General features: G+C 46.2%; 1 long non-coding RNA gene across 1 annotated transcript; it reads left to right on the top strand.

The window, feature by feature from the left end:
- The first annotated feature begins 11,786 nt into the window (after nt 1-11,786).
- On the top strand, nt 11,787-12,974 carry LOC140613041 (uncharacterized). Its single transcript, XR_012014156.1, has 2 exons — nt 11,787-12,117; nt 12,449-12,974. It is a non-coding gene; the product is annotated as an uncharacterized lncRNA (long non-coding RNA).
- The last annotated feature ends 11,438 nt before the right edge of the window (nt 12,975-24,412 follow it).

The following is a 24,412-nucleotide window of genomic DNA, read 5'->3' as shown; positions in this document are numbered from 1 at the left end:
GCCAGTATTATGGTTTTCAGCCTCCTACAGTCATGTGGTCATCTTTTACATTGGTGTTTCGGGTCCCCTAACAGTTAGGTACATTGAGCTTTATAAGGCCCACAGGATCTACTTGCTGACAATGGTGGAGGCAATGTGGGTTTCTGTGGAGAACTAGGCCTAGCTATTTTTATAAAAGTGCTATTTTTATAGAACAAGTAAGAGTTACTCAGTATGTATGGGAGTTGACCATTTCCCATAAAATGCTGGTCTTTGCAATAAGGTGGTGAGCAGCTGATACTATCACAGCCAGTTTACAGAGGAGGCTCTGAGATCACCTAGCTTCTAAGAAATCATGGTGTGATGCTGAAAAGAACCCAGAGCTCTGACCAAATTCTCTGCTTTATGGACGCCCCTGCCATCCCTAAGTCTTCACTTTCATGAGATGTCTAAGGAATCTCTCCAAACAACCTTAGCTTTGAATTTTATGGTACTGAAGGCATCATTTCATTTAAAAATTTAAATCATTTAAAAATAATAAAGAAAAACTTGTTTATGGAGCTTTTCCATAAAAGACCTAATTTAGAATATCAATAAAGAAATGGGAATAGTCTTTAGGAGCATAGCACCACTTAGAGGGGCTTGGTATGCTAGTCTTCAAGTAAAACCAATTTTATCATTTTTTTAAATTATTTTTTAAAGATTTTATTTATTTACTCATGAGAGAGACAGAGAGACAGAGACACAGGCAGAGTGAGAAGCAGGCTCCATGCAGGGAGCCCGACATGGGACTCGATCCCGGGTCTCCAGGATCAGGCCCTGGGCTGAAAGCGGCGCTAAACTGCTGAGTCACCCAGGCTGCCCCTAATTTTATCATTTATTTATTATTTTTTAAAGATTTTATTTATTTATTCATGAGAGACACAGAGACAGAGAGAGAGAGGGGGAGAGAAAGAGAAGCAGGCTCCATGCAGGGAGCCCGACGTGGGACTCTATCCCGGGTCTCCAGGATCACGCCCTGGGCTGAAGGCAGGTGCCAAACCGCTGAGCCACCCAGGGATCCCCCCAGTTTTATCATTTAAATCACGGACAGCATTCTCAATAAAATCTAAGTGGTCTCTACTAAGAATATGATCCACTATCTCCCTTGAGTCCTCTTCATCTTGCAGAAGAAACTTTTGAGGAAGAGAACCTTGGCCTCGTTTTACAGGTGAACGCAGCCCAATGTCCTACCAGATAAAAGAAGTCCCCGTCTTCCTTGAGGACTTCTCCCTGCAAGGATCTGCAGAAGTAAAAAAAAAAAAAAAAAAAAAGGATCTGCAGAAGTCTGAGCTGTGGAAGGCACGAGAAACATCAAGGTAGCAGTCAGGACTCCAGAAGAAAGAAATAGAATACTTTTTTCTTGGAATACTTGTAAGTAAGTAAGTACTTGTAAGTAAGCGAAGCGCCCTGACGGTGAAATGTCAGCAGCAGTCTGTGACTTAGCTCTGCCACTGCGTCCCACCGGTTAGGACCCCTCAGCCTGTGGACTGTTTGTGGAGGTGGCTTTAAAGCCTGGAACACCTGGTTCCTTAAGGCTCCATCCCATAGAGCTGAAGCCCTCTCTGTGGAATTGGCTTTCTAGCCTTTGCTGGACATTAAAAATCAGCTTAATGCTCAGTTTCCTACCACGTTAATGACGCAGTAATTCACATAAGCAACTTACTTTAAAACTAACAGCTAGTAAACTTTCCAGTAAAAAAAAATTTTTTTTTTCCAAATAATCTCTATACCCAGTGTGGAGGTCAAGGTTACAACCTGGGGAATCAGGAGTCGTAAGCCCTCCTGATTGAGCCAGGCGGGCCCCCTTCACTCATTTTTGGGGGAGCCTACTGTTGGGGGGAGCCTACTGGGGCCTCCGCCAGCCCTGGGAGCTCTTGCTGACATGGAGCCTGTTCTCTCGGGGTTCATGCTCTAGACAAGGAGACTGATATCCAGTGTCAAACTGGAACTGTGGGCTGCGCTGGGAAAGAGGGGGGACGGTGCCCTAACCCACCCGAGGGAGCTGGTCTCTGCGGCGGGTCTGGAAAGCCACCTCCTCCGGGGGGGCCTCCGAGCGCAGGCAGGAGAAGCAGCTTGTGGCCGTGACCAGGCGGAGGGCTCGAGAGCGGCTGCCGGAGGGACGGGGTGGGGGGGTCACGGGGACCCAGCGTGTGCAGTCGGGAGGAGGCCCACAGGGTCAGGGGGGCAGATAAGGGGCTTGGCACCCCAAGAGGCACCCCAGCTGGATGTGTAACGAGGCCGCTGTGTCTGTTCTGCAGAGAGGCCTGAGTGGGCACTGCTAGAGCCGCAAGCCGCCCCCTGCGCCCCCTGCGCCCCTGCACCCCCTGTGGCCCTGCACCATCTGCGGCCCCTGCACCCCCTGCGGCCCCCTGCGGCCCCTGTGCTCCCCGCGGCCCCTGCATCCCCTGTGGCCCTGCACCCTCTGCGGCCCCCTGCACCCCCTGCGGCCCCTGCACCCCCTGTGGCCCTGCACCCTCTGCGGCTCCCTGCGGCCCCTGCGCCCCCTGCACCCTCTGCAGCCCCCCGCGGCCCCTGCACCCCCTGTGGCCCTGCACCCTCTGCGGCCCCCCGCGGCCCCTGCACCCCCCGCGGCCCCTGCATCCCCTGTGGCCCTGCACCCTCTGCGGCCCCCTGCACCCCCTGCGGCCCCCTGCGGCCCCTGCACCCCCTGTGGCCCTGCACCCTCTGGGGCCCCTGAGGCCCCCTGCGGCCCCTGCGTCCCCTGTGCTCCCCGCGGCCCCTGCATCCCCTGTGGCCCTGCACCCTCTGCGGCCCCCTGCACCCCCTGCGGGCCCTGCACCCTCTGCGGCCCCCTGCGCCCCCTGCGCACCCCCGCGGCCCCTGCACCCCCTGTGGCCCTGCTCCCTCTGCGGCCCCCTGCGCCCCCTGCGGCCCTGCAGGGAAGGCTGCGCTGGGCGAGGAGGTGGCCTTAGGGCGGGGAGTTCACCTGCGCCCCAGGTCAGGCGCGCTCCTCTACGTTCCTGTCCTTCCTCCACACTTCCTCCGGTCGCTGCTTGGGCCCACAGGTGCTGCAGGAAGAAGCGAGGGAGCCGACCAGGTGAGTTAGGCCAGCATCCTGCCTGCGAGAGACCGTGTCCAAGAACCATTACCCGTTACCCACGCTGATGCTTTGTACTTGACATCGCTGCGGTTCCCTAAATCACCAGAGGTGTCTCTTCTGATGAATTTCAAAATCAGTTTCTTAAAATGTAACATTCGAAATTGGTCCTCGGAGTCCTAGGAATAGGAGTAGTCGCTGTTTTTGTCTTCGTATGTTCTGTTGGGTTAGAACACCTGCTCCAGGCAGGCTGCCTGGCTTGAAACTGCTTTTGTTTACCCCACAGGGCTCTTGGGATAATTAAATAAGATGATAAATATGAAAGCACTTAGTAGAGAGGCTGGCACGTTTATTGCTTTTTTCCCCTCCAAATACTGTTTCCTAATAAACACATGTGAAGTTATCTTGTTTGCTTTCATTCCTGTAGCTTAAAATGTCAGCAGCGCTTACCTCTTCGTGCTGAGATGATGAGGATTTTAGTGCTTCTTAGTGCTTCACTGTACTGAGGTTCTAAAGTAAACATGCTTTATTTTTATCATTAAATGTTCTTTGTCTTTTTTGTTACTTAGATTACGGGTCAATCGGCAGATAGAAAAGTTAGAAAAACATGTCTTTTAACAACATACAGTGCTTGAAATTTGCCCAGACGCTTCATCAGGAAGAGAGGGTGACCAAGTCCAGCGACTTGCTGGGTGTGAGTTGGGCATACTCTGAGGCAGTGTTGGCAAAACAGTACCAGCCCCGCCTGCACATTACTTTTTAGCTCCTAAATATAGTCAACAATCGACAGCTGTGTTGTTTTTTTTTCAAGATTTTGTGCTACTAGAACAACACTAATCTACCATCTAAACTGAAGCTGTCTTTAGTGAACCATTAATGTGAAGAGAAACCAAACTCTAGCTCTTTGTTACATGAACTTTTGAGATTAACTTAGAGCTCCCCACAAGTGGTGACTTGCCTGGATCCTAATATTGGCAGGCTTCATTATCATTCACAAGGTCAAAAGGTCAGAGGCTAATTAGATCTTACCCCCATGTGACCCTCCGTCCCCCACACCCCCAAAGACTTTGGTAGAGTAGTTTCACTATTCTGACATCTACAATATGAACAGGCAGGGGGAATGAACCACATTCAGGAGTTAGGCCTGATAACTGGGTTGGGATATGTGTTGGGGGAACATGTCCTGGGTGAAAGGTGGATCTGGAAGGATATGCTATCCAAGCCAAGTGAGGGGGTCTAGCCCCAACCAATGGGAATATACCAGATGGTGAGGGATGAGGCCTTGTAGTCCAGAACAGGTGATACTTGGAAATCCCGGCAGTGGATCTCGGATGCTTGTTAGCTGGTGGGCCTAACAAGGTGTTTGGGCCACATCATGGGATTGGCCTCCTGGCCTTGGCCTTGATCCTCCCTGTGGAGGAAGCACTGTGGGTCTGGAAGGTGTGACAGGAGGATTTCCAAAGAGACAGACCTGATACTGGATGGAGCACCAAGGCTCAGGCCTACAGGAGCAGGGCAGCGGTCCACATCTCAAAGCACAGTGTGTGGGGGGGTGGGGGGCACGGGAGGAAAACTAGCAGCTGGAAAGGGTTGATTATGAGGTTCAGATTGGCCTAAACACCAATCCAGAGTTTAGCAATTTGGTGGGAAGCAGGGCCTGGAGGGGGTGTGAGGTGGCATCAGGCTTGAGTCAGAGGAGGGATTAGATAGTTGGGGACAGATAGAACCTGAATAATAAACTATGTGCTGAGCACCTACTATGTGTCAGACACTGCTCTAGGACTTTGCAGCCATTATCATTGACCTCAAAACACTTCTGCAAGGTAGGTGTACTTGTGTCTTTTTTAAAACATTTTTTAAAAGATTTTATTTATTCGACAGAGCACAAGCAGGGAGAGTAGCAGACAGAGGGAAAGGGAGAAGCAGCCTCCCTGCTGAATGGGGAGCCAGATGTGGGGCTTGATACCAGGATCCTGGAATCATGACCTGAGCCGAAGGCAGATGCTCAACTGCTGAGCCACCCAAATGTACCAATTATTTCTTTTTTAAAAAATTATTTCTAATTTATAAATAAGGAGGCTTAATATAAATGAGGACACATAATAGCCCAAGTTCATAGAGTTAAGAAGAGGCAAGTTGAAGTCTGCCTAAGTCCAAGCTGACAATCTTTCTACTCCACGAACAACACTCTTTACTGTATGTGAATGAGCACCATTGGCTCCAATTTCTTTGTTCTTTGGGGAAACATCAATATAAGCAACCTATGATTCATGTTAAAATGGTGATTTTTTAAAAAATTGATTTACTTTAGAGAGTGAGAATGTGAGTGGAGGGAGGAGCAGAGGGAGCGAATGCTCAAGCAGACTCCCCGCTGAGCGCAGAGCCCAAGGTGGGCTTCATTCCCATGGCCCAGGAGACCAGCACCTGAGCCAGAAACCAAGAGTTGGATGCGCAACTGCCTGAGCTACTCAGGTGCCCCCAAATGGTGGAGAAGTGTGCTCAAGCATCAAGCTGGTAGTATCCAATAATACAGTTCCATATCGAAATAACAGGAAATGGTCATTACTGTAAGAAAACAGGAGAGGCACCTGGGTGTCTCAATTGGTTAAGCATCTGCCTTTGGTTCAGGTCATGATCCCAGGATCCTGGGATCAAGCCCCACGGCAGGCTCCCTGCTCAACGGGGAGTCTGCTCCTCCCTCCCCTCTCTTCCAACTTTTGCGTGCATGCGTGCACACTCTCTCTCTCCTTCCCACTCTCTCAAATCTTTTTTTTTTTTTTTTTAAGATTTTATCCATTTATTCATGAGAGACACAGGCAGAGGGAGAAGCAGGCCCCATGCAGGGAGCCCGACGAGGGACTTGATCCCAGGACCCCAGGATCATTCCCTGGGCCGAAGGGAGGTGCTCAACCGCTGAGCCACCCAGGGATCCCTCAAATCTTTAAAGACAAAACAAAAAACATGAATACTCTTAGAGTGACAGGACCTGGTAGTAGCTTCAACATTCTCGTGGGGCCATTTCACTAATTCGGTGGAAACCCTGAGAATTAACATCAGTTGTTACCTGATGGATCCTTATACAAAGTGGAGTAGATCAAAGAGAGCAATGATCATAGAAAGACAAGGAAACAAAGACAGATGCAGGGCTTCAGAAATACTGGTGTCACTAACATTTGAATTGCCTTGGGTTGCCAGAGGTTTTGGGCCCAAGAGCTACTGCTGTACCCTAAATGTTAAACGTTTGTCCAGTCTGCCTTGAGGCCTTTTTCCTGTATCTTTCAGTAAAAACCCATCACTTTAGTCATATTTTTGCCCATAAAAGGATGTTAGGTGTTCCACTCTGGGTATATACTTGAGAAATTTTACAGGAGCCCCGCCCCCCCCCCCCGGGGTGAACCTATCAGAACTTAGTGCTGAAATGCAGATCCACACCGGTGAGTCTGGGTGGTTGACAAATGAGCCTCTCAGGAGAGAATGGAAGCAAAAGGAAGAGTCAGGCAACTAACCCCGACTCACTCATGAAGCCTTAAGTGTCAAGGGATGAGTGGTCTGGCAGGAGGATTTTCGGTGTTTTTCTTTTTTTTTTATCCTAAGAGTTTTTTGTTGTTGTTGCTGTTTGTTTCTAATGTAAGTCATTCTTTTTTACTTAAGTAAACATTCCAGAGATTGTGTCTACTTCTACACTGTAGTATCCCCAGGTCTTTGCATGGTGCTTAAGGAAAACCACTGCAGATCTTACTTCCAGACTTCACACGCCATAAGATGTTCCTCATAAGATCCCAAAGATGATTTTCCAGAATGTGATGGTGCTGGCACCTTGATCTTGGACTTCCTGGCCTCCAGATATATAGCATGAGTGTCATGATAGTGAGGGGTCAAAAGGATGCAAGTCTCTGAGAAAACAAGGGATATGTTTGCACTCCCAGCTTTAGCAGAGCTAGAGTGTCCTATGTATGACTAACAGAGTCTTCAAAAGTCATTCTGACAATAGTGTTCATGGGTAATAATTAGAATTACTGTCCAAAAGCTTGCTAATGCCTTTTGTCTTTGCATAGAGACCTAACGTAAGAGTGTGCCAAGGGCATCCTTTTCCTTCCCGCTCCTTCTAGCATGGTTTTTCTTCTCTATCTCAGTGTGTTTATGTCCCTCTCCCTCTTCCTTCAAAGTTATTTTTTTAAAGATTTTATTTATTTATTCATGAGAGACACAGAAAGAGGCAGAGATGAAGGCAGAGGGAGAGGCAGGCTCCCTGCAGGGAGGCCTGATGTGGGACTCGAACCCAGGACCCTGGGATCACACCCTGAGCCAAAGGCAGATGCTCAACCACTGAGCCACCCAGGTGGCCCAACGGGTTTTTCTAATTGAAGAGTTGACCAACAATGTACCAGTTTCAAGTGTACGACAGTGATTTGATGTTTATACATGTTACCAAATGGTTAGTCGGGTAAGTCTGGTTACCATCTGTTGCCACCCAGTGTTAAAGTATTATGGACTCTATTCCCCGTGCTATGCATTACATCATCTTAAATTTTGTTTATCACTTAAATTTATCTCCTGATTCAGGCAATCCCTCTTCCTCAAATTCATACTTGATTCCTATTGAGAGGACACAGGAGCAAAACTGTTAACAGCAATTTGACCAAAACACTTCCAGATTTGGGGGCTAAGCAACATGTTCTCTGTGCTTGTGGAAGAGAGTCAACCATCTGGGTGTGGGGGGCAGTCTTCCTGCTTTGCCACAAGACCATGAACTTCCCTGGACTCTGGTGCACCAGTAACGATACCCAGAAGTGACGGAGGAGTCTGGCACCGGCAGCAGGGCTGCAGGTGGAGATGGTGCCAGCAGAGTGAGCTGGAGCAGGAAGGGCAGCTGTCCAGACTGGGAGCAAAAGTGAGACTTGGGAACTCGGGGAAATAACCAAAATGCTTCTCACGGGAGCTAGAGCTGTGATCTCTGTGATGGATCTCAAAATATGAAAAAGTCTGGAAATGCTGACAAATGAGTAATAGTTGAAAGAAATTGAGCCTGGGAAAGCAGGCATGGGGGAATACAATAGATGCCTTCCATTGTTTGGGAGCAACTGGGAAATGCAAAGCAGAGAATATTGGGAAGGTGCCCACGCTTGATCCATCTCTTCAAAGCTTTGTCCAATGCTTCTGCATTTGATTTCCACAGTCTTTCCTTCCATTTTCACAAACCAGAAAACCGAGGCTTGGGGTGTTTTAAAATGCGCCTAAAGTGATGTAGCCAACAGATGGTGGAGCTAGGATTTATGCTCCCAATCCAGTGGTGTGTTGGTGAGGTTTAACTGCTGGCTCTCCGGGAAAACAGAAACCCTGGTTTGTAGTGTTGGCTGATTTCTCTGGTGTAACTACTCCCATGGGGGGGGGGGGGAGTTCAAGCCATCAACATAATGCTATTAAACATAGGGTTGGTGGGGGCGCCTGGTGGCTCAGTCAGTTAAGTGTCTACCTTTGGCTCAGGTCATGATCTCAGAGTCTTGGGATCGGGCCCCACATCAGGCTCCCTGCTCAGTGAGGAGCCTGGTTTTCCTTCTCCCTCTGTGCCTCTCCCTCTAGTGCTCACTCTCTATCTCAAATACATAAAATCCTAAAAAAAAAAAAAAAAAAAAAAATAAGGTTGGGAAGATATGCACACAAACAGCTCTTCCACATTATATCTTTATTTACTCCCCATCTACACTCTTTTCTATATGCTTCATTCCAGGATCAGAGCTGGTCTTCACAGAGCAGAGGATGCAATAGCTAATGACTAGAAATTCAAAAACCAGGTTGTCCTGAGGTAGTTGGCTCCCAATCCTAGCTCAGAGGCTGCCAGGTACAGGGTGGTTAGAGAAGGAGATTCATACTCCATGGAGGATTGTCGGGCTTTCTGAGCCTTATTACACATGGGAATCACCTGGGAAACTTGCTCACGTATGGGGTCTGGAGAACAGAGCATAGAGGTTGAAAGTGCACAGTCTGGAGCCAGGCAACTTATGTGCAAATCTGGCTCAGGCCCTGACTAGCTGGGTGGCCTCAGGCAACTTCTTTAATCTCCCTGTGCCTCAGTTTCCTCATCGATAGGTGGTGATAACAATATTGCCCTCAAAGGATTGTTGAGCAGGTTAAGTGAGCTGATGTTTATGAATTCTTTTGAAGAGTGCCTGGAACATAGTAAACACTACTGTATAAAGTCCTGCTTCTTGCTATTACCAAGACTAATGCTGGTGAGGCCTCTCTGTCTGTATTTTAAACACACATTCCGAGTGATTTTTAGGCAATCATCTGGGCTTGCTCCTAGACCTCTGGGAAATCACTAAGGTCTATTATTCTTATTCTTGGGGAATTGAATAGCTTCTTGTAGGAGCCAAGACCAAGCCAAGAGTAAATCTTAGGCTGTCCTTGCAAATCTGGAATAATCTGCAAACCCTAAATTCACTGTGCTTGTGTTAGAAATTCTTTCACGGTCCTTATCCCTCCATGGAAGATCTAGGTTGCAGGATACTATACAGATTGTGTTTACTAAATAGTCAATCCCAGGGGCACCTGGATGGTTCAGTTGGTTGAGTGTCTGCCTTTGGCTTAGGTCCTGGGATCGAGTCCTCTGTCAGGCTCTTGGCTCAGTGGGGAGTCTGCTTCTCCCTCTCCCTCTGCTCCTCACCACCCCCTTCCATTTGTATTTTTTTTCCTCTCTCTCAAATAAAATCTTAAAAAATAAATCCTAATTCACAGTGGATTTCGTCTTTTTAAAAATTTTTATTTATTTATGATAGTCACACAGAGAAAGAGAGAGAGAGAGAGAGGCAGAGACATAGGCAGAGGGAGAAGCAGGCTCTATGCACCGGGAGCCCGATGTGGGATTCGATCCCGGGTCTCCAGAATCACGCCCTGGGCCAAAGGCAGGCGCCAAACCGCTGCACCACCCAGGGATCCCTGGATTTTGTCTTAATGATGGCACAGAATCTGACCGAAATTGGAGGTTACTGTGAATTTCTACTGTGTTATAATTTCCACTAATGTTCCCCTCAATGTACATTTATATTACATGATAAACCTGTATTTCATTTTTGGCCTAGATCTATGTAGAAAATCCTTGGGGCTCTAACTCTGCTCTCTGTAACTTTAAGAATTAAACAGAGCAGTTTGTTTTCTAAGAGGGTAAACCATTAGCCCTTAATGCTGGGAGACCCTGAGCACGGGGAGTACGCGGCTCTACCCACCTAGATGATAGTACTAAATGATATGCTACATGATGGCGGTGCCTTTGCTTTCCCACAATGGAAATTGTAGAAATCTTGAATTTTGGAAACAAGGATTACATTTTTTCATTTCCCCTCCCCATTCCGCCCCAGGCTATTGTTAACTGCTGAGTAGTATTTATTAAGCAATATAATGTCACATTAGTCTAATTATTGGATCCCTCCCTCCAAGAGAAATAGGCCTGAATCTTGCTTCCACATCTTACTAGATTTGTGCCCTCGGGAAAGCTAATTAGTCTCTCTAAATCTCCATTTTCTCCTCTAAAAGGAGAGTGTAATGATGCCTAGTGTCTGAGTTTATTATGAAGATTGAGAATTGTAAAGTACTTAGCATAGTGTCTGGGACATGGAAAATGTACAAAAGTGGACCTTGAAAAAGCCAAACTGGAAATGTAAAACTCTAAACCAACATAGGTCTAAATGGCAAAGGAATACACAGAGAGGACTCCATCATAACGAATGAAGAGTGCTGCATGATCAAGGACACATTATAAATTAACATCTATATATTGTGAAAAGTGTGATTTCATGGTTTTTCTAGGTGCATGGAAATGACAGCCTCATTTCTACTTCAAGGAGGTTTTCTGAGTGGGTTTGGCCTTTGTACTTTTTTAAAAATAAAACAAATAATAAAAATGAAATGATTTTTATTATTTTTTTAAAAGATTTTATTCATGAGAGACACAGGCAGAGAGGGAGAAGCAGGCTCCCTGCGGGGACCCTGATGTGAGACATGGTCCCAGGACCCTGGGGTCACGACCTGAGCCAAAGGTATATGCTCAACCACTGAGCCACCCAGGTTCCCCCGGCCTTTGTACTTTGTGTCAAGAAAATGCAAGATCTGTCTGCAGCCCTCAAGGAGTTGGGGTGAGAGCATTTTTAAGGGCTAAGAAGGAAAGCTGAGTGTTTTGAGTTGTCCAGAATGGTCTATGAGGACAGAGTTTGTTAGCTAGCTTCCATAAAATTCTTAAGTTGTAGCCTCTGCCTAGAGGCATGCAAGGATGCAGAGCTGACAAATCGTGTATGGCTGCCTGCCATCCGCCCCAGTTAAGAGCTTCTAATCAGCAGATTGCTGTGCGAGGTAGCTCATACTGTTAACTCCACTTAGAAACTGACTTTGAAGCAAGGTCAAGAGAGATGCCAAATTGCATGTGCAATGAGCATCTGAGGATAGTCTTGAATTAAATCATCACACAAATCAGCCGCCTCTTTTTCCCCAGGGCTCTGGATGTCTTGCTGAAACATGAGTTTCCTGTCCTCTCATACTTCACCTCCATCTCTCCCCACTTTCCACCCTGAGCCAGCCCCAACGAGGCTCTTCAGAATTCAGGGAATAATCTTTCATCTGTTTTATCTAGTCGACAGTTATAATAGGAGTGTGGGCTGTGTGCCAACCCCAGAAATAGGGGCCAGAGGTATAAATACAGATCAGAGTATTTGTATGTGAGGAGCCCACATTCTGGTTAGGGAGACAGAAATGGAAACAAAGAGTCACACTATAATAACTGCTTGAATAGTTCTCTGAAAGCACCAAGGTCAGAGATGACCATTCTGCTTTGGGAAGGTGGGAGATCTGCTCAAAGGTGATGATTCTCCATCTGCGTGTTGAGGGATGAGCCTGAGTGCTCAGAGGATGAAGGCAGGAAGAGAATTCTGAGCAGAAGTAGTAACGTGTGTGCAAGCTCGGACTTGTGGGCAGTTGGCGTGAAGAACATCTGGTGGATGCGAAGACTGGAGAGAGATTGTAATAGGACCATATGAATGTGAAGTTTAAAGGTAAGACCTGCTTGGCTCCAGATTCGAATCTTAGAATCAGAAGGGATCTTAGTGATCATGGTGGCACAGGGGAGTCAAGGACTTGTTCACACCAGGACCAGAGCAATCCCTTCCAGGGCTAGGTCCCTTCCTTTCTCCAACCATGAACCCTAGCTGCAACCCTGCAAGTTATTTCTATAATGCTCGGAAATTGGGTGTCTGAGTTCAACCTGGAAGCCACAGTTTGGAGTTTAGATCTATGTATCTACTCATTTGTCAAGTTAGTGTGACATCAATATTTTATTTTATTTTATTTTTTTTTAAATTTTTTTTTATTTTTTATTTATGATAGGCACACAGTGAGAGAGAGAGAGAGGCAGAGACACAGGCAGAGGGAGAAGCAGGCTCCATGCACCAGGAGCCCGACGTGGGATTCGATCCCGGGTCTCCAGGATCACGCCCTGGGCCAAAGGCAGGCGCCAAACCGCTGCGCCACCCAGGGATCCCGACATCAATATTTTAAAGAAATTGTTATCAGACATCAAAGACTGCTTACAGGAGTGTGAGTTTTCCATTGCTGCTGTAACAAATGACCATAAGCTTGGTGGTTTATACAAGTTTTTTCTTAGAGTTCTGGAGGCCAAAAGCCAAAATCCATTTCCCTGGGCTGAGGTCAAGGTATCACAGGACTGGTTCCTCCCAGAGGCTGAGTGTGTCCTTGGCAGTGGCTGCTTCCCCTTGATCTTTGCTGCTGTCATCATACTACTTTTCTCTCTTTGACCTTCTTGCCTCCCTCTTATAAGAACCCTTGTGATTACAGTTAGGGACCACCTAGATAATCCAGGCTAACCTCCCTCATTAAATCATCACACAAATCAGCCACCTCTTTTTTTTTTTTTTAAAGATTTTTTATTTATTTATTCATGAGAGACACAGAGAGAGAGAGAAGGAGAGAGAGAGGCAAAGACACAGGCAGAGGGAGAAGCAGGCTCCAAGCAGGGAGCCCGATGCAGGACCCGATCCCAGGACTCCAGGATCGCGCCCTGGGCCAAAGGCAGGCGCTAAACCGCTGAGCCACCCAGGGATCCCTCAGCCACCTCTTTTTCTCCAGAGTCTGGATGTCTTGCTGAAACCATTTTATCACATGCCTAAGGTCTCTTTTGCCGCATAGGGTAACATTCACAGATTCTGGGAATTAGGAGGTGGATATTTTAAGGAGAAAGAGGATTGTTCTGTTTACTACCGATAGTAGTACTCTCTGTCCCTGGGTTGAAGTGTGCAGACCACACATACCTGTTTGTGGCTGGGAATTTGGAAATTCGGGGGGTGGATGGGAACAGCCAGGACAAGTACCCTCATCATTTACTGGAGTCTATGGAGAATCAGATACCTGAGGGATAGGTCAGACCTTTGTGGAGAAGGCAATAGTTTTTCTCTCTCTGCCCAAAGCCATCCAAGTCGGATTACCCTTGTATTGGAAATGTGTTGGGCAACTTATAAAGGCTTAGAGGACTCCTGAAATTTTTGCTTGCTGAAGACGAATGGCAGAGCCACATGACTGGCTGAGCACTGGGAATAAGTTGTCTTGATGTGGATATACTGAAGATTCAGAGTTTCTTTCTTTCTTTTTTTTTTTTTTTAAGATTTTATTTATTTATTCATAGAGACACAGCTAGAGAGAGAGGCAGAGACACAGGCAGAGGGAGGAGCAGGCTCCATGCAGGGAGCCTGACGTGGGACTCGATCCAGGGTCTCCAGGATCACGCCCTGAGCTGCAGGCGGTGCTAAACCACTGAGCCACCGGGGCTGCCCAGATTCAGAGTTTCTTTTTTTTTTTTTTTTTTTTTAATTTTTATTTATTTATGATAGTCACAGAGAGAGAGAGAGAGGGAGAGAGAGGCAGAGACATAGGCAGAGAGAGAAGCAGGCTCCATGCACTGGGAGCCAGACATGGGATTCGATCCCGGGTCTCCAGGATCGCACCCTGGGCCAAAGGCAGGTGCTAAGCTGCTGCGCCACCCAGGGATCCCAGATTCAGAGTTTCTGATGCTGGATTGGCACGTGCCTTTAGTCTGAGAGCATAACCATCCTTAGACCTAGTTAAGAGGGGCCCATGCTCCAGGACCCACGCTGGCCTCCTTTTACTGCACCCCTAACTGTGCCATGGGGATGTGTTCTCTGAGAGCCCAAGCTCCATCCCCAACCATTTTCCAGGTACCCAGGAATTGGAGTCCTGCCACAATGGTCCCAGGCCTGCACCAGCCTCACCCTATGTCTGTCCTCATGAGGTCAGGGAACACACTACTGTGTGTACCCCAAGGCCCAGGGTGGCCTTCTGTTGGGCATGGGTGGGACATAGACATTGGGGACGGTCTACATGGGTAAGCTCCAGGCCATCACAGTAAAGGACAAAAACTTGAAACCAGTATCATGGACCGGTTGCATGGTCTCCCCAAGTGAGCTCGAGGGTTTGGTGGAGAGCTCTAAGGAGGTAGAAAACTCAAGGACCTGGGCCCCATTCTCATGAAAGTGTATTTTGGTAAGGTAGGAGGATTGAATATCTTTCACTTAACCGTTTCAATCTGGTGTCTAATGTGTCAATAATTAGAGATGTAGGATGGATGCCTCATTAATACGCTTACCTCAGGCTCTGTGTGTATTAGTGGCAGGTTGGCCAGAACTACGCTCACTGCTACCAACAGCAATGCCTACGTGACAGGTAGGCCATGTTGCACAAGGCAGCACAAGCAAAGCACTGCCATAGGAAGGAATCAAGTCTTCAGTTCTTTGGGCATTCAATGGAATGTAAAATGTTCAATTAATCCTTCAAGTCATTAGGAAAATATCCCAGGGCCTCAACCTTTATAACATAGGGTGTTTAGTTAGCTGGGCTGAAGGAGATGAATACAATTTAATGCCTTCAACATTAACAATTGGGTTTTAGTGTTTAGATTTGGAATATGTTTGGTTCTTTATTCTGAATTACAATCTTACATTGTATACTAGGTAATTCAGCTCCATGGGAACTAAAACTAATGTTAACCAAAAACTAAGATCAAAAGAATACATGATTTTTCATATAATCAGTGTGCTGCCATGAAGACTTCACTCAGATCCTAGTCTGTGAACCACTTAGGTGTGGAGAGTTTCTCCCTGGAGAAAACCAAATTCTCTTTGTTGACTTATCAATGTATTTCTCCTAATTGAATTAACGTGAAGACTAAAAACTGAAGTCTACATTCAAGCCTAATATCTTTTTAAAAGTTAAAGTTAGGGGATCCCTGGGAGGCTCAGCGATTTCACGCCTGCCTTTGGCCCAGGGCGCGATCCTGGAGTCCCGGGATCGAGTCCCGCATCGGGCTCCCTGCATGGAGCCTGCTTCTCCCTCTGCCTGTGTCTCGGCCTCTCTCTCTCTCTGTGTCTATCATGAATAAATAAAAATAAATCTTTAAAAAAATAAATAAAAGTTAAAATTAGTATTTTACTGTATTATTTATTTACTTTTTTAAAATTTTTATTTATTTATGATAGTCACAGAGAGAGAGAGAGAGAGAGAGAGAGAGAGAGAGGCAGAGACATAGGCAGAGGGAGAAGCAGGCTCCATGCACCAGGAGCCCGATGTGGGATTCGATCCCGAGTCTCCAGGATAGCGCCCTGGGCCAAAGGCAGGCGCTAAACCTCTGCGTCACCCAGGGATCCCTTTACTTTTTTAAATTAGTATTTTTTTAAGATTTTTATTTTTTATTTTTTATTTATTCATGATAGGTAGAGAGAGAGGGAGAGAGAGGCAGAGACACAGGCCGAGGGAGAAGCAGGCTCCGTGCAGGGAGCCTGACATGGGACACTATCCCGGGTCTCCAGGATCACACCCTGGGCTGAAGGTGGTACTAAACCTCTGGGCCACCGGGGCTGCCCTAAATTAGTATTTTAAATGAATAATAAATTTAGGGCGCCTGGGTGCCTCAGTCAGTTAAGCATGCAACTCTTGATTTCGGCTCAGGTCATGATCTCAGGGTCCTGGGATTGAGGCCCACGTTAGGCTCACCCTCAGTTCGGAGTGTGCTTGAGACTCTCCCCTTCCTTCTGCACTTCCTTCCCCCTCCTCACTCTGCCTGAGTGTTCTCTCTGTATCTCTCAAATAAATTAAAATAAAATTTTTTAAAATTTTTATTTATTTATGATAGTCACACAGAGAGAGAGAGAGAGGCAGAGACACAGGCAGAGGGAGAAGCAGGCTCCATGCACCGGGAGCCCGCCGTGGGATTCGATTCCGGGTCTCCAGGATCGCGCCCTGGGCCAAAGGCAGGCGCCAAACCACTGTGCCACCCAGGGATCCCTAAAATAAATCTTTAAAAAACTATTCATGAAAAATAAATTCAAACATAAAAAAATACCCCCCAGAAGTTTAAAATTCTTAATCATGAAATATTTACTGGTTGCTTTAGGTTTTTTTTTTTTTTTAAGTAATCTCATGCTCAAAGTAGGAGCTCAAACTCATAACCCTGAGATCCAGTCTCATGCTCTATTGACGGAGCCATCCAGGAACTTTTTTTTTTTTTTAAATATGTCTCAAGTTTCATGATTCAAAGTAGCCTGCTAACTTGTACTATCTCAGTGTTATTCCTGGAAGCACAGAATTTTCCAGGTAGAATAGATAGTGATGGTGGCAGACTCATCCCTCTGCTTCTGGAATTTTCTCGTGTATTTTTTGTGGTGTTAATCCACAGAAAATTCTATTTCTCAGAAAAATTCTGATTTTTAAAGTTGTCAAAGCAATCAGCATTACTTGGTGAGTTTACCTGGGGCTTAGATTCTCCAGTTTGGAGATTATACCCTGAGTCTTTTAGATTGAAAAAAAGTGAAATAGCTGAGTGAAGTAAGTCAGTCGGAGAAGGACAAACATTATATGTTCTCATTCATTTGGGGAATATAAATAATAGTGAAAGGGAATATAAGGGAAGGGAGAAGAAATGTGTGGGAAACATCAGAAAGGGAGACAGAACGTAAAGACTGCTAACTCTGGGAAACGAACTAGGGGTGGTAGAAGGGGAGGAGGGCGGGGGGTGGGAGTGAATGGGTGACGGGCACTGGGGGTTATTCTGTATGTTAGTAAATTGAACACCAATAAAAAATAAATTAAAAAAAAAAAGAAAAAAAGTGAAATAAACTGGCCAGCTACCAGCAAGAGGTATATATTACTTTTCATACAATTGTAACACTATACTATCTGGCTAGACTCTTCTCTAGTGGGATAAATGCTAAATGAAATTGAAAGTATGATCTCACAACTGTAGTGTGTGAAATTAATCTTAAGAAGCAAAAGGGCTTAATTTTTAGTTATTTCTTCAGATCAACTGCCTTCTCCAGTTGCTACTATACTTTCCTAATTTAAAGATCTGCAGTGGTCTCCAATTTTTATTGTGAATGTCATACAAATATCGCATATTTGTTTTTTAATTTTATAATATGTTATTTACAGATACATACATATTACTGTGAAGCTCAAGATCAGAAAGCACAAAAGATTTAAAAAGATAAACAGAGGTTCTTTCTTCCTGCATACCCACTGGGTTGGGGGAACCCACCTGGGAAGCTATGGCTGTAAGGTGACATCATTTGACTTCTCTTGGCTACTGTTTCTGCTCTCATAATTTTTTTTTAAAGGTTTTATTTATTTGACAGAGCAAGCGGGCACAAACAGGGGGAGTGGTAGGAAGAAGGAGAGGGAGAAACAGGAGCAGGCTCCCTCTCCTGGGATCATGACCTGAGCTAAAGGCAGGTGCCTTACTGACTGAGCCACCCAGGTGCCCCTGCTATTTCTGCTTTTAAAAGGAGAGAAGAGGGGATCCCTGGGTGGCTCAGCAGTTTAGCACCTGCCTTTGGTCTGGGGCATCATTCTGGGGTCCTGGGATCGAGTCCCACATCTCCAGGATCTCCAGGTCTCCTGGAGTCTCCAGGATCACACCCCAGGCTTCAGGCGGCGCTAAACTGCTGCGCCACCAGGGCTGCCCAAGAATCCTACAACTTAACAACAAAAGATGGTCTAATTAAAAATGGACAAAGGCCTTGAATAGACATTTCTCCAAATATGCTATACAAATGTCCAACGAGTATACAAAAAGATGTTCAACATTCCTAATCACCAGAAAATTGCTAGTAGAAACCACAATGAGATCTACTCAGACCCATTAGGATGGCTACTACCAATCAAAAATTAACAAATGTTGGTGAGGATGTGGAGATACTGGAGCCCTTGTGCATTGGTACTGGGACTGTAAAATGATGCAGCCACTATGGAAACAGCATGGAGGATCCTCAAGTAATTAAAAGTAATAGTGCCAAATGATCCAGCAACCCCACTTCTGGGTACATATCTAAAAGAATGAAGAGGAGGGTTTGAAGAAATCTTTGCACATCCTTGTTGATAGCATCACTAATCACAACAGCCAAGAGGGAAAAGCCACCCAAGTATCCATCAGTGGGTGAATGGATTAATAATGTGGTAAAGAAATACAATAAAATATTATTCAGCCTTAAAGGAAGAACGTCCCATCCCACACTACCACATGGATAAATCTTGAGGACATGCCTAGTGGAAAAACCCAGTTCCAAAGACATACTGGATGATGTGACTTATAGGAGATACTTAAATAATCAAATTCACATAAACAAAGTAGAATACTTTATTAGGATCTAGGGGTAAAGGGGGAAAGGGGAGTATTTAATCGTATAGAGTTTCAGGGGCATCTGGGTGGCTCAGTTGGTTAAGTGTTTGACTTCCGCTCAGGTCATGATTCTTGGGTCCTGGGATCGAGTCCTGCATCGGGCTCCCTGCTCAATAGGAAGTCTGCTTCTCTCTCTCCCTAGGCTCATGCTCCTCATGTGCTCTCTCAAATAAATAAAGTCTTAAATAATGGTATAGAGTTTCAGATTTGCAAGATGAAAAGTTCTGGAGATCTGTTTTCCCAGCAATGTGAATATACTTAACACTACTGAACCATGCACTTAACAAAAAATTGTTAAGATGTTACAATTTAAGTCTTTTTTACTCCAATAAAAAGAAAAAAAGTAACATTATAATGAAAATTGAGGATTTTTCATTCTGAAAAACTTTGAATGGAAAATATTTGCTGACTCTTGGCCTAACACAATTCAACTCCCCCTGTAATCACCCGGTCTTCATATATTTTCTCTCAAAGCTTTTTTTTTTTTTTTTTCAAATAGCCACCAAATATGGGATGCCTGGGTGGCTCAGCGATTGAGTGTCTGCCTTTGGCTCAGGTCATGATCCTGGGGTCTGGGATCAAGTCCTGCATCAGGCTCCTTGCAGGGAGCCTGCTTCTCCCTCTGCCTGTGTCTCTGCACCCCCCCCCCCCCCCCCCCCCCGTCTCTCATGAATGGATAAATGGAAGACACAGAGAGAGAGGCAGAGACACAGGCAGAGAGAGAAAGAAGCAGGCTCCCTGCAAGGAGCCTGATGCAGGACTTGATCCCGGACCCCAGGATCATGACCTGAGCCAAAGGCAGACACTCAATCGCTGAGCCACCCAGGCATCCCAGATAAATAAAATCTTAAAAAAAAAAAAAAAAGTCACCAAATGTTACATTGCAAGTGGCTATAGAGGCTTAGAGGTATTTTTGAGGTAGGGGAGTCTGGGGAGGTAAGATGGGTATTTTCCAAGGTCAAAGAGGAGTTAGTGGCAGAGCATCAATTAGAATTTAGCTACTTAAGGTCTTTCTTGCTGTTTGGAGTTACCTCTAGATTCTTAATGATCATGAAAACCATCTTTGATTTGACTGGAAGTGAGGATAGAAGTTAACTGAATTCCACAGGTGCTGCTCTAAATATATGTATTGAATTAAAATCCTCCAGTAACTAGTCTTGTGTTCTGTGCCTTTAGGCCTGGAGCGAGGAGGAGAACGGATAGTACTAATTACAGACCTTATTTTATTTTATTTTTTTAATTTTTTTAAATTTTTATTTATTTATGATAGTCACAGACAGAGAGAGAGAGAGAGAGGCAGAGACATAGGCAGAGGGAGAAGCAGGCTCCATGCACCGGGAGCCTGATGTGGGATTCGATCCCGGGTCTCCAGGATCACGCCCTGGGCCAAAGGCAGGCTCCAAACCGCTGCGCCACCCAGGGATCCCTATTTTATTTTATTTTTAAGATTTTATTTACTTATTCTTGAGAGAGAGAGAGAGAGAAAGAGAGGCAGAGACACTGGCAGAAGGAGAAGCAGTCTCCATGCAGGGAGCCCAACGTGGGACTCGATCCCGGGTCTCCAGGATCACACCCTGGGCTGCAGGCAGGCACTAAACCACTGCGCCACCCAGGCTGCCCCACAGACCTCATTTTAAAGGTGAGAGCCGTTATGTTAAAATTGTTTTATATGTGGTTTTCCAAAGTAATGTAAGTAGCACCTAACATTGTTAAATATAAAAATAATTTTATTTAATATTGATCTCCAGAAAAGTCACATTGGTGACTAGCCACTCCCAGGGAAACTTTAGGGAACGTTTTTTTTTTTTTAATTTTTAAATTTATTTATTAAAATTTATTATTCATGAGAGACACACAGAGAGAGGGGCAGAGACACAGGCAGAGGGAGACGCAGGCTCCCTGCATGCAGCCCGATGTGGGACTCGATCCCAGAACTCTAGGATCACAACTTAAGCCCAAGGAGATGCTCAATCACTGAGACACTCAGGTGCCCCTGAGTAAATTTTTTTAAAGATTTATTTTTTTTAGAAAGCAAGAGAGAGAAAGCGAATACATGAGTGGGAGTGGCAGAGGGAGAGAGTGTAGGGCTCGATCTCATGACCCTGAGATCAGGACCTGTGCCGAACCCAAGAGTTGGCCACATCTGTGCCACCCAGGTACCCCTCAACTGAGTACATTTTCCAGATCTCACTGGCTTTATTCAAGGATTCAGGAGTCGGGCAGCATCACATCCAGCAGATAGAAAGGAGTTCTGAGGAGCTGTACAAAATGAAAGACTTGTAGGCAGAAGGTGCTGAAAACCAATCTCTATCCCGGAGCTGAAATAGAACAGAGCTTGGCGATAAAGGGCAAAGATCATTGTGTTACTTTGCCAGGTGAAGGAGGCTGCCACAGGCTAAGGCCTTCAACACTGCGGACGTGCCTGGGGCAAAAGGCCGAGGGGTTTTATTTTATTTTATTTTTATTTTTATTTTTTTTTAGGCCGAGGGGTTTTATAGGAAAGTACAGGATCCAAGCAGTTTCCTTAGGAATCTGGCCTGGGTTTCCAGCCCCATTCACGGTCTTCAAGGTGGTCTCAAGACTAGCACTGGCCACCTGAGTGTTGTTATTAAATATCCTGTACATTGTGGTCAGCAAGTTGTCAACATCTGAACGGAGTTTCTGGAACAAGGGGTTCTATAGAAAATTAAGGGAAGGGGAGGGGGAGGCTTCATGAAGGAGGAAGGAAAACTGCCAGTTTAAAGTCAAGCCTTGCTGAAGCATTAGTGTGTCCATCTTAATTTCCATCCATCTTGACGTTTCTGTAGCAGTTTCCAAGGGAGCAGGACAAAAAAGTTCCATGAGCAAAAAGTGGATTGGTATGGGAAGGTCTCTCCCTTAGGTGATGGCAGGGGTCCGTCAGGCAGATGATCTCACCAGTGCTGACTGACTGGGTGATTTCCTCATTGGTTTAAGATTCTATTTCTGGGGCAGCCTGGATGGTTCAGCGGTTGAGCGCCTGCCTTCAGTCCAGGGCCTGATCCTGGAGACCTGGGATAGAGTCCCACATTAGGCTCCCTGCATGAAGCCTGCTTCTCCCTCTGCCTGTGTGTCTGCCTCTCTGGGTCTCTATGAATAAATAAATAAAATCTTTTTTTTTTAAAAGATTTTATTTATTTATTCATGATAGTCACACAGAGAGAGACAGAGAGGCAGAGACACAGGCAGAGGGAGAAGCAGGCTCCATGCACCAGGAGCCCGACGTGGGATTTGATCCCAGGTCTCCAGGATCACGCACCGGGCCAAAGGCAGGCGCCAAACCGCTGCGCCACCCAGGGATCCCAAATAAAATCTTAAAAAAAAAAAAAAGATTCCATTTCTGAGAGCGGTAAAATCGAATTCTCAGTTCGGAGATGTGAAGCTTAGCGTGAGTGACTCAATTTGGGGCCTGTTACCGGTTTTTAACAGTAACAATTTGAAGACAAATAGTTAGCATTATATGCTAAGTGCCTGACTTCCTAGGGGTGGCAGAGAGGGAAGGACAAATAAGGCTCAGTTCAGCAAGTCAGGATCTAAAATTAAACCATGAGTAAAATGCACAGGGTGCAGTATTCATTTTGCCCTGTACTGGGAAGCAGGGCAAAGTAGAAATTTTGCCTGGAGTGATCTAAATTGTTACACTAATCAGCTTTTCTAGGTCTAGAAAAAAAAAAATCCAACCATTTAGCTTTAGAAGTTGTGTTGAGCAGTGATTACAACACAATCCATAAAGTTTATGTAGTATTCCAGGAGTTAAACAAGCATAAACATTACTCCTACTAAACGAATACAGCTTCAATTAAAATCTCAATGTTGTGTTAAAAGACCATTTATTCCTCCTAAACTCCACTGATTTATAGAGATGTGCTTATCTGAAGTACCTGCTCTCAAGGAAACAAGCCCGGTGAACATTCCTCTCTTCGTAGTACCTGTGAGTATATGGAGAGAAGGGTTAGGAAGTGAACTTTTCAAACCACTTTTTTTTTTTTTTTAAAGATTTTATGTATTTATTCGTGAGACACACACACAGAAAGGCAGAGACACAGGCAGAGGGAGAAGCAGGCTCCCTACCGGGAGCCCGACGTGGGACTGGATCCCGGGACTCCAGGATCGCGCCCTGGGCTGAAGGTGGCGCTAAACCACTGAGCCACCCGGGCTGCCCTCAAACCACCCTTTTTTTTTTTTTTTTTTTCCGCCAAACCACTTCTTAAGCATAGTTAGCAAATGCAACACATGAGTTTAGAGAGTATCCTAGCTCAGAGGGAGAAAGTTATAAACCGTGTTCTTGGGACAATCCTAGGAACTTGACTATGGACTGAATATCGAATGCCATCAGCCCAGCCTGCAGGAGGGTAAGGTTCACACCTGAGCCGATCCCTGTACTTCTCCAGTGTAACCCCTGCACCTTCACTTTCAGATGGCAAAATAGTCTGGTTTGCATTTTCCCGCAGCTCCATCTGCATCTGGGGCCCGTGTGTTCCTTTCCAACGTAACACCGCACCGCACCCCCCGAGTTCCAGAGGCACAAACAGAAGACGCTTAGGAAGGAATCTTCTTGCCCAACCATCTGCTGTTCAAGTTAACTTCACCGCGATTTCAACCTGTTTATACTACTTGAAACAGCTAATGTGATCCTGCAGTTTAAAAAGAAGATCCCAGGGGATCCCTGGATGGTGCAGTCCGAGAAGTGTCTGCTTCCCTGCAGGTCATGACCCCGGGCTCCGGGGCTCCAGCTCGCAGTGGGGCTGCTTCTCCTTCTCCCTCTGCACCCCTTGCTTGTGCTGTCTCTCAAAAAAAAAAAAAAAAAAAAAGTACAATCTTAAAATTCTGGGAGAAACTCGGAATCACAATTTCATGCTCTTTAACCTGAGAGAGGGAAAAAAAACCCAAACAACCCAAGAACTGTGTGTACCAAATAGGCTGTGACATCATTTTATCATCTATCTATCATCTATCTATCTATCTATCATCTATCTATCTATCTATCTATCTATCTATCTATCTAATCATCTATCTATTTTTGTGACATCATTTTAAAGGCGAGGAGCGGCTGGGACAGGCGGTGCACACGCTTCAAATTAGTTTCCCGGCTGCCAGGCTCGCGGGCTCCCCAGTGCTCTCCACCACGACAGCGCCGGTGACGGAGGCCACCGAGATCCCATTTAGCTCTCGCAGTGATGGCTGGGGTCCAGCAACGTGCTCACGCACCTGAAAACGAGCTATTGATTAGGGGCCGGGGACCCAAAGCGGTCTGAGAAGGGTTTCGGCAGCGCGAACCAGAGGCGCTCGCGGGCGCGGGGGTGGCGGGTGGGGAATACACATCGAAGCGCGCACGCGCGTCCCGCGGTGCCTCCTTTACCAAGATGGCGCCGGCTCTGGGGTCGGCGGGGGCGGCCATCTTGGTAAGGGCAGGAGCGGCCAGCTCGGAAGGTCGCGAGTGAGTGAGTGAGCAGGCCACGTGGAGCGAACTTTGCCTCGGCCTGTGGGTACGGCTCGCGTCAGGGATGGCGAGGCGGCGGGCATTGAGGTGGTGCCTGCAGCTGCTGGCGCCCTCGGCGGAGCCGGCGCGTCGG

The sequence above is a fragment of the Canis lupus genome, chromosome 21 (genome assembly GCF_048164855.1).
Source record: "Canis lupus baileyi chromosome 21, mCanLup2.hap1, whole genome shotgun sequence".
Lineage (NCBI taxonomy): Eukaryota > Metazoa > Chordata > Mammalia > Carnivora > Canidae > Canis > Canis lupus.
Note: the sequence above shows the minus strand (reverse complement) of the source record. Positions and strands in the feature narration are given on the sequence as shown.